Raw genomic sequence first — 12,886 nt, forward strand, 5'->3', positions numbered from 1 at the left:
AAAAAGGGACGGAGAGAGAAAGGTGGAGGACGATAAAGAAGGATGGATGGCGATGGCGATGTCGATGGAGGAAGAGGGAAAGAGAGGGCAGACTATGCCCGATAAAAAGCCCTGATTCCCACGAGCGTGGATAGCCTACGATGAAAACCTCTCAGCTCGCCGACCACGGCACGGCATTAGAACGTCCACGAGTACCATGTCGGATTTTTCGTCCGCAGACACTATAGCTAACAGCGTAGAACGAGAAAGACAGATACGAGGTAGCGAGAGCGGCGGTAGCAGCAGCACCACCACCACCACCGAGTATCCACGTAACGATTCGTTCTCATTGTACGTGTTTACTAGGCTATGATTATGTAATCACTGGCAGCTTCTACGAGTTTGAGCATTGTTCAAATCGTCGTTGTCTTGCTCGTTGAAGACTTCTCGCTCGAACGTTTTCCCTTTTCCTTTAACGCTCGTCTCCATGACGTGTTCGACGGTAAACGGAATTCCAGCTTCCCCTGCTTCGCGCGAAATGACGCGAAACGCCAATTGCTCTGCTCGAGACGAGCACTTGCGATCGAGTGGTTAGATGGACTGGACGGCCGAAAGAAGCGAGAAGGAGATGCGTTTAAACGAACGAGTATGGGACACTCTGTTCCACATTTCCGAAGATGTTATAGACATCGCGGGCTTTTAAGAAAGACGAACCGTGGATACGAACGAGTCAAATCGCGTACAAAGCGCGAAACGCACGCACCAAGTTTGCCCGAAGATCATCGTGGACACGCGTTATATCTTTGGAGAATAATCCGAAAGTCTGAAGTTTCTCACTCGAGATACAAAAGGAATTCTGAAAGCGGAGAAAGATGAAAACAGGAGGTGAAAGGCTCTGGTATGTTAATCGGCTCCAAGTTGAAATTAAGGAAACAAGAGGAGAGTGAAAAAAGAAATATCATTTCTCTGGAGTTTTATTCCAATTCCTCGAGTGCGTCTGTCGGTAATCACTACGCTGGATTTCTTTTGTAGAGTATTATAGAGAAAGAGGAAAGTCGTGTTCTCTCTCTCTCTCTCTCTCTCTCTCTCTCTTTCTCCCCTTTCGTCTTTTATATTCCCTCGCTATCGTGTTACAATCAATCGCTTTGTCCCGTCGACGTTGTGCAGTCTGTTTAAGCTGATGCTCGACTAACAATATATTCGACAGAGGGAACAGAATGTTCTTCCGTGAAATCGATGCACGACTGTTTCTCGGTCCTGGCGTCGGATAAAATAAAAGATGCCTTCGAACTCGAGCGTAGGATAATGCGACAAGGTGTGTGCGCACAACCCTCGTTCGATCGAAAGCTACACACAGGGATGCATATTCAGCGGGCGCCGTGCAAAATTGACACGCTCCCGCACCGGAATCCCGTGACAACCTGTACCTCCAATTTAAACGGTTCGACGGAACGAATGGAAAGGAAATTTGGGGTCTATTGTCCTCCAAGAAAGAAATAATTCTCGAGATTCACAACTCGGGGAACCTGTAGCCGGCCTTGGAATTATATCCGCTTCGGAATTTAGGATTCTTCCGACTAACTAGGAAAGTTACTTTTCAAATTTTATTCTCCGTCGGGAAGAGAAAAAAAGATCGCGTTGAAACGAGGAACGTTTGATGCAACGGTGATCAAGCCCCGAATCATGAACGCGAAATTGCACAGTATCACGCGTTACGACCACCTCGCGAAACCAATCACCAGACGTTGTAATCCGACGATGTTCGTTGGATTTTCAATCTCCCGAGCCGCGAACCGTTAATCTCCGCGTGTATTACCCGAGCGTGTCTAGCGGTAATTGTCTAATCACTGTTATCCGTTTAATTGCATAGCGCGTTATGCGTTTCGTGCGCGCTTCGTGAATTCTAAGCGTTCGTGGATTCTAAAAAAAAAAAAAAAGAAAAGGAAGTTAACGTCGGTTGGTTCGATCCGCAGAATGATAGCAAGGAATCGCTCGAGAAATCGATAGAACCAAATCGTTTTGATAGAAGAAAAGCTCCGCGCGCAGAAATTTCTCGCAATATCTCGTGCAAGAAACGGATGGACAAGAACTCTGAAATATATCCAGCCGGCACAAGCAGCGATACCACCGCCGCTTTTACTATCTCCGATCTTTTACGATCCGCACCGTTACGTGCGTAGGTACGACCTTACCACCGCACCGTAAAGTTTTTTTTTAAAAAAGTCCCCGAACTACGGTTGTACGGCTCGGTAGAATCGAAAGTAAACCGGCATCAGGGGTATTCGTATGGATGGAACGGTAAAAGTCTGGTCAAGATGGATCCTCGGTCGACTCGGAGCCAACTGTGTTCGACCACCTTAACCGATGTTAAGGATTAAAGCCTCGATGGAAAGCAATCGATCGTAAGTGGATAGAAGTGGATAGGCAAGGAAATAGGGAATAGAGAGACGGAAGGGTCGTCCAAGTTCCTTCATGGAAAGAAATCCGATGGCGTGATTATCGGGCAGACACGATCGAGGAATTGGAATCACGCTTGAACACGGTATGGCCGTTCTTTCTAATCCGCGACGAGACAAGAACCGGTCGATAAACGCGCTATATATCAGAGGCCTGGAGTACGCCGACGGGATGAGAAAGCTGAAAGGGCTACCGGTGAAAAAAAGCCAGCGAAAATCTGCAGGCGTTTGCCCTACATTACCCTTGCCGCGAAAATTTCTGATATTTCGCGTTACCTGGCTCCTGTATCTCTATACGAAACGTATGGAATTCGAGGAGATCAACGGAAGCGGATTGAAGGTAGAGGCCGGAAAGCTGGAACATCTGAAATTCGAATTGCAAGAAGGATCGAATCGAGTAGATTCTCCGTGTGTCGCTTCGTCATTCGTGCGGTGATATTCCTCTGGTAACTAGATTATCGGAGTAAGTTGGAAAGGAATTTCACTGGATGGAATGGCTCGAAGGAGAATAGCCTATGTTACTGTACTCGGAGAAATTGCCCACGTTCGATTCCGAATAACCGATTCAAAATGTTTTTCGATATTTTATTGAGGTATCGAGCGGTTGCGTGAAATTGTCGACTGGAATTCGATATTTCGTCGAGGTACGAAAGGGCTCCGATGAAACTCGATACATTTGCATTTGCATAAGCTGCGTGGAAAGCTCGCGGGATATTCGCAATTTGTATCGTTCGCGTGTGCTCGAATATCTACTTACGAGCAAATTAAGTTTTCTTACTCGTATGTTTTATTTCCTTCGTTGAGATATTTGTCGAATACTTCAGCGAAGAGTCCAGCCTAGTCCGTTTTTTTTCCTTTTCTTTTCTACCAAAATATATCGATCAAATTCGAAACAATAACCGTAAAATTCTACGAACGAAAGCGTACCGTACGAGCTAAAATTTATATAAATAAACATAAATACGCAAGCATCGAGAACTGCGAACCTTTTTCAGAAATCGAGCGGGACCTTCCTTTTAAATTTCACGAGGAACAAGTACATGGAAACGGCGTGCCCGTTTCAATTTAAATATCAATTGGTTCGGGGAAGAAGATAGACTATGTTGAATGAACGGAACGGATTAAACGAGCCGAGAAATCAGGTGAAAGGTTGAGATACAAATGGATGCGTCTGAGAACAGCAGTCAGCAAGGCTGAAAGAACCCAGAGCCGTTACTGCTCGTACTTCCAAGGGAAAAAGAGATACGAAACGGTTTATTCTCAGCTCGCGCGTATTTTCTTTTGGATCGAGATGCAGCCGCGTTCCTCCAGAGAATGTATTATTTCTCATTGCGAAGATGTGGATCGATAATGTTCGTCTCGTTTATACAGAAGGCTCTCTGTGGCAGACACTCGTTCCGTGAACATCGTGATGCAACGCGTTGTGACTGATTGTCCTTCGTTCGACTGAAAAGCCTTTGTCACCCTATACATACACGCTCTTTGCTGAACGCGTCAGCTTCCGGAGACGTGCAATCGCAGGCGCGGTAAACCGAAAACGAAAGAGTAATCGACCTGCCCGTCCAATTCTTACATTCTGCCAGAATCTCTGTCGCTCGTCCAACGAAATTACGTAACACGTAAGTACGCGATTCGTCCATCTCCTCTTCTGAAAATGCATTCGAGATTTCTCCGTTATCTTTTCAGTATCGCTTCCAAAAGCCTTAATTCCATTGTCGAGTATTTTAGTTGCCGCCGAAACTCTTAACGTCAATTTCGATAAGTCGATCTCTCCAACTCTCGACGAACACCCTCTCTTTCATCGTTGCGCGGTACGGCGCGGCGGAGTAAAGTAAACCAAGACTTTGCACCCAAAGAAATACAATGACCCGCTTCGAAGGCTGACCGAGCTCGATTGTTCGAGTCTGCCAACTTGCCATATAAAATCCAAGAATTACAGTTGAATGTAAGTGGAGTTACCGTTCAATGAATTTATAGGGGCTGGCTTAATTTCAAGCGTCAGCTTAACTCGCGGCGAAGGGTAAATTAGATAGAAGAAGACAACTCTCTTCCATAATTTAATGCGAGGAACTCTGCGTTTACTCTGATGCTTTAATTCCAACCACTCGGCGCGCGCTCTTCGGCAAAGGAAAATTGAGGGTCCGTTGATAAATCGAGATTACGGGCTAACCGTTGCCTCGAGCTCGCTACTTTCTATGGAAAGAATGGCACGGACATAGCCATGAGAAATCGTTGCTCCACTCCACTTGTTATCTTTCTGTAGAATATAGAACGTAAATTATACGAGCACAGTGGTGGTAATCTCGAGGAAATCGGAGGAATCCTGCGTAATATGTATATGTTTCGAAGATAAGCGAAGCGATTGCGATGCAACTTGATTCGTTATGTTCTTAGGATTATTGACAGCAATATTATCGGTACGCTAGTACATAATTTCTTCGACTCGTGCGTGCTGCTTACCAAAATCTCGAAGTATACGGTTTTCGACTTCCAATTTTTCCGATTTCTACCTGCAACAAAAGAAGACCAATTATATTATTAATACGGGTGCAGATGTTAAGATTACTAGCTTTAAAACGCCTCTTTATCGCCGGGAGCATTCGATGATACGAGTTTGCTAATGCCTCTTCTCCGATTAAATACGATTCGAGTATTTTTTTCCATTTTCTTACTCCCGAAAGGATATATGTATCCATCGAGAACCTTATACCTCTATCGGATAAATAAATCATCTTCGACTTTACTGCGTGTTGTGAATAAAACAGGACGTGAAATTGAATTCGCTTACAATTAATAATTTCTTTGCGTCAATAATTATCAAATACCATTTCGTAATATTATTTAATCAATACGCTAATGTCAAACTATATTTTGCTGTATTCGATCCTGCTGCAAAATGGAATCCATAGTCGAATATATTTGATTTTGTTCCTTAAAAGTTTCTTCGTTCACTGTTAACTATGGTCAATTATGATCATTCGAGTAAATGGATTCGACTTAATTTTGATTTAATCCTTTTGTTAAATATCGCTTATCGTACACGATATTAAAGAAAAAACAAACCTATATTATCGAGAGAAAAACATTCGATTATCACTGTACGATCATCTTTGTCAATTTGAATAGAACACAGGTTGCTACGTAACGATACATTGGTTGACCTCGACACGTGTGAAAAATGAGAACGCAAACACTCGTGATTAATTACAACATACGTTGCTCGTTCGCTTATTTATCCTTGGAACTTTTGGCAGAAAAAATATCCGTAACGCGAATTCTTCCCACTCGATTTTGTCGTATAAAGCTTTCGAGATTTGCCAAAGTGTCGAACTAATAGCAGATAAATGACGGATTTTTCGTTTCTTCCATCATTGAGATTTGCACACTTTTTAAAGAATAATACGTTGTAATAGTCGAATAAAATTCGTAGAAAGGAGACAGAAGAAATATTTATTCGTCAAATCAGTGAAAGAATCAACAACGAGAAATACCATTTCCCTGGATGACATGGTCTGAAAAGCAAACAAACGTATCGGCGACACGCAGGCAAATCTCGATATTACTTTGGTACATATTTCGTGTTTCCAGTGCTCTTGAGCGTAACGCGAAACCTCTCCCTACAAATTCGATGCAGTTTGAGATAGTAGCGGATAACACAGGAATTCGGAAGGGTAAAAGTCGGCGGATAGAGGGCAAAACCAACCAGAAGAAAAATCCAGATTTTCAATTTGTCGAATACGTACGAAAGATGACAGAATCTCGATTCTACGCACATTTTTCGAGACCGATCTCCGTGAATCTTTCGTCAATGGCTAAACAGACGATCTCCTTTTCTTAATTCTACTCTCGTGCAGTTTCTTTCGCTAACGACGGATTTGTAGGTTTTGACCTCATTACCCTTCCGTATGCGGACATTTGTTTTTGCGGTCTGTTGACAAATTGCAGTTAAACTATAAAGAACTGGACTAAAACGCTCGAAATCTTTATATCGATAAAAATACAAATTCTTTTGAAAAACATTGAAGAGAGAAATTTTGCTTGGCTCGTCGATTCTTCGAATTTCCTAGCAGAAACGTATAATGCAGTAATAAATAATCTGGATATCTGGAGAATAGGAAACGCGGGGTTGGAAATATTTTAAACGCGTCTATACACGAACAAAAGAGGCGAATCCCGAGTGCGGCAATGTTCATATTGGTCTCGCAGGTCCGCCTGGAACTACTGAATTAAATTTCGTTGGAAAAATTCACGAGGCAAGCAGAGAAAAGAGATCCCCAGGCGAACGCGATGCTGCATACGAACGGTTCTATCTTATTTGTTTTGTATGTTAAACAGAACTGTATATAATGGCATGCAACGTTCGCAGATGAAATCGTTGGACGCACGTGCCCCTTTCTCGGACTCTCCATACATATCCTTGTTATTTATGACATAACAGAAGAGTGTCTGACACGAGGAAAGAAAGGGACAAGTCAGACACCAGCTTATGATAAAATCGAATTTCTTCCGATCGGATTGGAGAAAGCAAGCTAAAGCGAACAAAAGAGAATATCTGTTCGGTAGCCGTTCGATTTCGATACTTTTGAATTATTCACTGGGAACTGTTTTATTTCCTTGGTACACCGTGCGATTTGTAACGTCACCAAACAAATTGTCACCTGTTACCGGACTTTTGACCCTTTTAATCCGAATGTCCAATCACCTAAAATGCACCAATACAGCGACATCTTCGCTATTCGAAAATTTGTTATCCGAGTGTCGTATTATACGAAAGTTCCACTATTCGAAGGTTTTATTAACAGAACGATATTTCCTCTTTGCGCCTTTTACCATTACGCGTCCTTTCTACAAGTTTATCGTACGTGTTATTATCTGGTGACGTCATAATGACGTCAGAGAGGAAGTGCGTGATTGTGCCAAGCGTCGGAAGAAAACAAAATATACGTATTTCGCAAACTAGAAAAATACGCGGAGGTGTTGTAAAAACGACAAGAATCTACGATCGATGGCATCAAGAAGTAGCATTTGAAAAAGTATTTCAGAAGTATTTCAAAAAGTAGAAAGTCTTTAAAGGAATTGGAAAATAAATATTTAACCATTGTTGTATAGCAACGATTTCTATTAACATAAAGTAACGATAGAAGATAGCGAAATGCCTGTATCTAGATGTACGTTATGCGAAGAAGTTTCGAAATAATACATATTGCTGTCAAACATCGGAAGTCCTTGTATCGTAAGAAAGAAGATTGCAATGAAAATGACGATGAAAAGCTTCGTTATTTCAAGGTGTTTGTGGCATTAGAAAGAAAATTTAGATCGAAGTACGAGCAGAATGTAAATTCAACGTAGCTTGAATCAAAAAATTTATTTAATTTGAAAGTAAGAAAGATATGGAATCCACAAATAATTTTTGTATTATTTTGTACATAGAATAATTCTACGAAAAGAAAGTGTTCTACTATCCGAAAATTCTCCCATCCGTTATTTGTTCTTTTCGATCGAATACGTCAAACTGAATATAGATTCTATACATAATGACATAATTGGTGCACTATAGGTTATGGGCAGCTAGCTTTCATGGCAATGAATATTTGATCAATTGTTTCTATAAAAGAAAAATGTTACGTTTTTCTTCTGAACAAAGCATTATAAGGAATAAATGTTTACGAAGCAAGCAAAAGAAGCGAGAACGAGCTATAGCGCTTTCAAAGAATAATACGTTTCTTCTCTTAGCAGAAGACTTTTCTGTCCCTACAAAAACATGACCTAAATTCAGAGGCACTGATAAAAGGGAAGTACTCTGGCTCGAACCTAGTTGCAGAACGCCGTTTGATCTTTATTAGATCATTTTGTTAGGGTAATTCTATTACGAGCATAATTGGAAGCTTCGCTTCTCGAATTCTATTCCATTTAAATTTGTAGGCGACCTGACATCAATTTTTTAATAAAGCTACGCTTTAATCGGCTATAAATATTCCATGTTCGTCTCGAAAGAAACGACTTTCTGCTTGGCTTTTTAATTATCGATAGAAATTCATTTATTTATTTAATTTATCGGTCTCGATTAAATCCCTTTCCTGGATTAATCTCTTCCTTTTACGTTACTTTAGATTAACAGGATATCGTTCATCGAATAGAATATTCTTAAAGAAAATTCTTTTTCCAGATGTTCTTCTATTATAAATTTTATATTTCGCTCTAATTAATTGCTCGTACATGACGCGTTCCTCTTCCGATATTGACTTTGTGATACGAAGTTTCAGTTTACAGCCGACATGTTCGCATTTGGAATTTGCATACATAATGTGACGATTAAAATGGCCGTCCCCACCTGACCAATTTGTAGACCCTTTAAGACGTTCGCACACGTGCGTTATTATGGATCAGTCCAACCAATTCTGACAAGATCGTTTACGTGTTGCAAGAAATATTATTAAATATTAGTCGTATTAGAAATGGCAACTATAAATAGGGTATTAATTATAGATAATTAGAAAATTATCACGATTCGTTGTTGATACAAACATCCTTTTAAACCGCTAAAATCGCTGCAATTCCGAAGTGAATAAAATTGTACTTAGACGGAAACAGTGGAGCTATGAAAATAGATCAATTGTCTGGTAAGAATTTGTGTCGCATGAGTAGATAGAAGTAGTCCTCTTTACAAGAATAGTTACGTAATCTCGAAACTGCAGGTCGAATAATAGATATGTTCGTATAATATACATATCATTGTATAATATAACAATAAGTATCTCGTCAGCGATAAAAGCGTAGAATCGATGGATGGTAAATTGACTTTTGCACCTGTTAAACACCGCGACGCGTGAGACGTAATTTAAAAAACGACTGCAACATTTCTTCGTGGGCTGTTCTCAAAGTCAGTGAACTCTTTGCATTCTTTTAATGAGCTCTTTTAAATTCAGGGCCTGCACGCTGGTCTACCACCTGCATTATGAGTCCAGACGTTCGTTATTTCACAATTACATATGAAATAATATCCCTACCGTTCCATCCCTTTCCTCTGTCGTTGTTGAATTTCGTAGCAACTTGATTTTTATTTTAATATCATGCACGATACATCGTATCTTGCAACGAGACTCGGGTATTTCGTACTGGTTGGCTTTCCCCTCGTAAGACGCGAGTTAATAATAAATTTTGTAACTTTACAAAGCGATGAATCTGGTTGGAAAGATTACGACCAAGATTTCAAAAAATTCGTAAATCGAGAATGCCGGATCTTTACGAGTTGCTGGCAAACAGCTAATTGCAATTGACGTTTTCCGATGGATGCTATCGATTCGATGATATTAACCGTCGAATCGCAATCATTTTTACTCGTACACTTTAAATCGTGAATGCCAAAATTAACGACGAGAACGACTCGGTCGCGTCGCGTATAAATCACATTTTCCCAGGTTTCTGGCCGCGTCTTATCTTATATCGTCAACACAGAGACGCGCTCGCAGGGAAGTTTAAACGGGCAAGATTAAAACATCGTCTGTGGGAAACACGAATATGCATTTTTCTCGTATTAACTGTAAATGATGGCCGACACAAACGTGTCCGTTCCACTCGTAATTCATTTCATATTTCCCCCGTTTCCTGTTAACTAACACACACGTGGAGAAACGCGTCGCAACATTACAGACCCTCGCCGTTCTTTATCTCTATCTCTATCTCATTCATAAAGGAGCATACACACATAAACGTCATGGCGAGCTCGTGATTCGCAAAAGCGTAACCGAATTTCCCTCGGTCTTTAATTTTTACTTCTTTTTCTGCACAATCTCTCCGTAGCGATCCGCTTTGTGGATTCACCTCGACTCTCTCCATTTCCGTACCGGAGAATCGGCTTTCTCCTCCCCTCCCCCCCTTTTTTTGTTTCCTCTTTCTATCTTTTTGCTCTTCTTGTTTTATCGTAGAATCACTGTACTCGAGACTACGGGGGAAATTTTCGCGATACGCAGCTTAGCAGCGCGAACGCGAAATCGTTGATGAACGTTTGCACGGACAAACGTAATTGAAGTTGCAGGCTAAATGATACCCGCGAATGCTTTGATACTTTGACGAAGTACTAATTGATTTTTCCAAATAACTTAACTACCTTGGATTAGATTTAATCTAGATGCGTTTGCCGTGTAAGGAAAAAGCAAAAAAACGAAGAACTGCGAAATATCTGGGTTAATTAAAAAAGAAATAAAATAAACGAGAAAAACACGATGTAGGAAACGATCCTACCGCCTCGATGGTATTGGTATGTTGTACGTTGAATCCCCGATGGGTGAACGCTGAAGGAATCGATTGTACGCGACCCTGGCTCGCGTGGGCTCGTAGATTTTCCAGGATTTCGTAACCCAACAACGCAGCCTGGTTGCATGATGCAATCCTCGAGTGTAGGATGTGCTCTGGTGCGTGTTCAACCGCAAAGCACGGACGTGCACAGGCGTGGGTATTCACGTATTTACGCCCGCATCCGAGCGTTCGCGCTCGCGTTCTCGCTCGCACTCGCACCCGCGCCAACTGAGACGAGGTGTGCCCCGAATAACGGCACCGTTCTTGTACGCTTGAAACACGCGCAGGTATAAATAAGATTTATGACGTCATCTTGCGAGCACAGAGCCCCGAATCCGTTCCGTTGTTCCAGTTCCTTCCTCGTTTCTCCCTCTCTTCTTCTTTCTTCTATTCTATCAGCGCCGCCATCACTGCGATCCTCTTCCGCTTTTGTCGGCTCGTCGAAATACATAAGCAGAAGGCAATCGTAGATATCGGCGATTATTCGTTTATTTAACGGGCACGGGCCCTTTTGCGTCGAACACGCGAGCCCAAGTATAAAAGAGCGAGCGTTAATCTCGAGCTACGATTTCTGCACTTTCACATAATACGAATGCTGTAAAGGAAGTTAGGGGATCCGTGAAACAAGTCGGCGATTTCGCTAACGCCGTTCGCAGTTGAGCAACGTCTCTTGATACGATCGACGTTGCTTAAGTTAGTCCGCTATGGAGCGATACGAAGAAGTTGGCTTCTTCTAATGAATAATCCCGGGAGCATGCAGTTTCAGACGTTCTTTTCGAATATCTGGACAGTCAACGAACCGATAGAGCACTTAAATGGTTAAATTCGATGATTTCACAAGAAGGTGACGATTCGAGAGATAGCTAGCTATCCAGACGACGATGTTTCCGACGAAGATCATGGTTGCCGGTTTACGAATTAGAATAACACGATCTATGTTTGCGAGATGTCAACAAAGACTTTTGGCATCAATGACGCAGTTTAGTGATAACTACGTTATCAGCTAGGGCTATCTATAGGCAAATTCCGGTTTCATACGTACAGGCCTGGTATTGAGTCGAAAGCCTGTGTATACACCGTGTTAACCCGATGATCATTGCTCCCTCGATAAATAGCGATGATACATCGTGAGATTTGTGGTCGTGAATCTTCCTCCAACGAAATCATGTTGCTCAAATGCAACGTAGTTTTTGATCTCTGGATCTCTAGAATAAAGTAGCAGTAACTGTACGAAGGCACGATAGACGACAAATAATCGCAGGATTATATGTATTCGCTTCGGAAAGTGGCCGGTCGAAATCGTGGCTGTTTAGCATTCCACAGTTAATTACATCGTGAACGGTAACCACGGCGCGCGAGGGTAGCTACGTAAAATCGTGATTGTTATTTTTACCTTTGGCCGCTCGCTCGTTTCCACTTATTCGACCCAATTACGCGAAATCTAATTTTCCATGGGGCTCAACACGTGCGGTTTACCCGTGCCACCGGACCAGTTCTCATTTTATAAAAGTGCCTGCCCGATTATCCAGAGGAAAGAGAGAACTGATACGAAACGCGACAAAAAAAGAAGAAATCCCGTTAGAACCCAGACAATCGTCGACTAGTTGCCAGTCAGATAAACTCTTAATTAATGCTATAATTAAGATCAAAGATTCGAAGCTTTAGCCGGGCTTTAAACGAGAACCGGCCTCTGTGCATTCGATCGGGTTACGGTGATTTATAAATTCATTCGTGTGTCTTGTGGAAATTCGTTCAAAGTGTTTTTAGATATCGGAATAATGTACATGTGTCTCTTGAGTTTTAATTTACTTGGCTGCCGATTAAGGTATACAAGATATGCAAGATATCGCTATTTTCTTCACGAGTGGGACAGCAGGGTGCGGGGACAGCGCTGTATAAAAAGATCGGTCACCTAGAAACGTATCGATATCAGGAGAAAAAAATATAAAACGCTAGCGATCAATTTCGAAAAGGTACATACGTCGTAAGTACGGTAGAAAGTATTCGTAATTTCTTTGAAACAGAATAACATTTTTAAAGTTCGACCAAGCGATTTGAGCTTTTTTAAGCTAAGAAGTTGGAAGGATTAGTTTAGTAGATGACGTGTAAAAAAGTTGTCGAGAGAAATGCAATTGATCCGAATCGCGAAGAAAAAC

At 41.7% G+C, this 12,886-nt stretch overlaps 1 protein-coding gene and 1 long non-coding RNA gene across 2 annotated transcripts in view; one reads left to right on the plus strand and one right to left on the minus strand.

Moving 5' to 3' along the window:
• The window catches only part of LOC126872304 (spermidine synthase), a 191,434-nt gene that overhangs the window by 17,772 nt on the left and 160,776 nt on the right, over nt 1-12,886 (plus strand). The gene's annotated exons all lie outside the window — the stretch shown is intronic.
• Nucleotides 1-12,886, minus strand: part of LOC126872313 (uncharacterized) — a 161,518-nt gene that overhangs the window by 15,115 nt on the left and 133,517 nt on the right. The window contains exon 7 of the long non-coding RNA XR_007691936.1: nt 4,896-4,945. This is a non-coding gene — a long non-coding RNA (uncharacterized LOC126872313). The remainder of the gene's footprint in view (nt 1-4,895; nt 4,946-12,886) is intronic.

The sequence above is a fragment of the Bombus huntii genome, chromosome 13, assembly GCF_024542735.1.
Source record: "Bombus huntii isolate Logan2020A chromosome 13, iyBomHunt1.1, whole genome shotgun sequence".
In the NCBI taxonomy this organism is placed as follows: Eukaryota; Metazoa; Arthropoda; class Insecta; order Hymenoptera; family Apidae; genus Bombus; species Bombus huntii.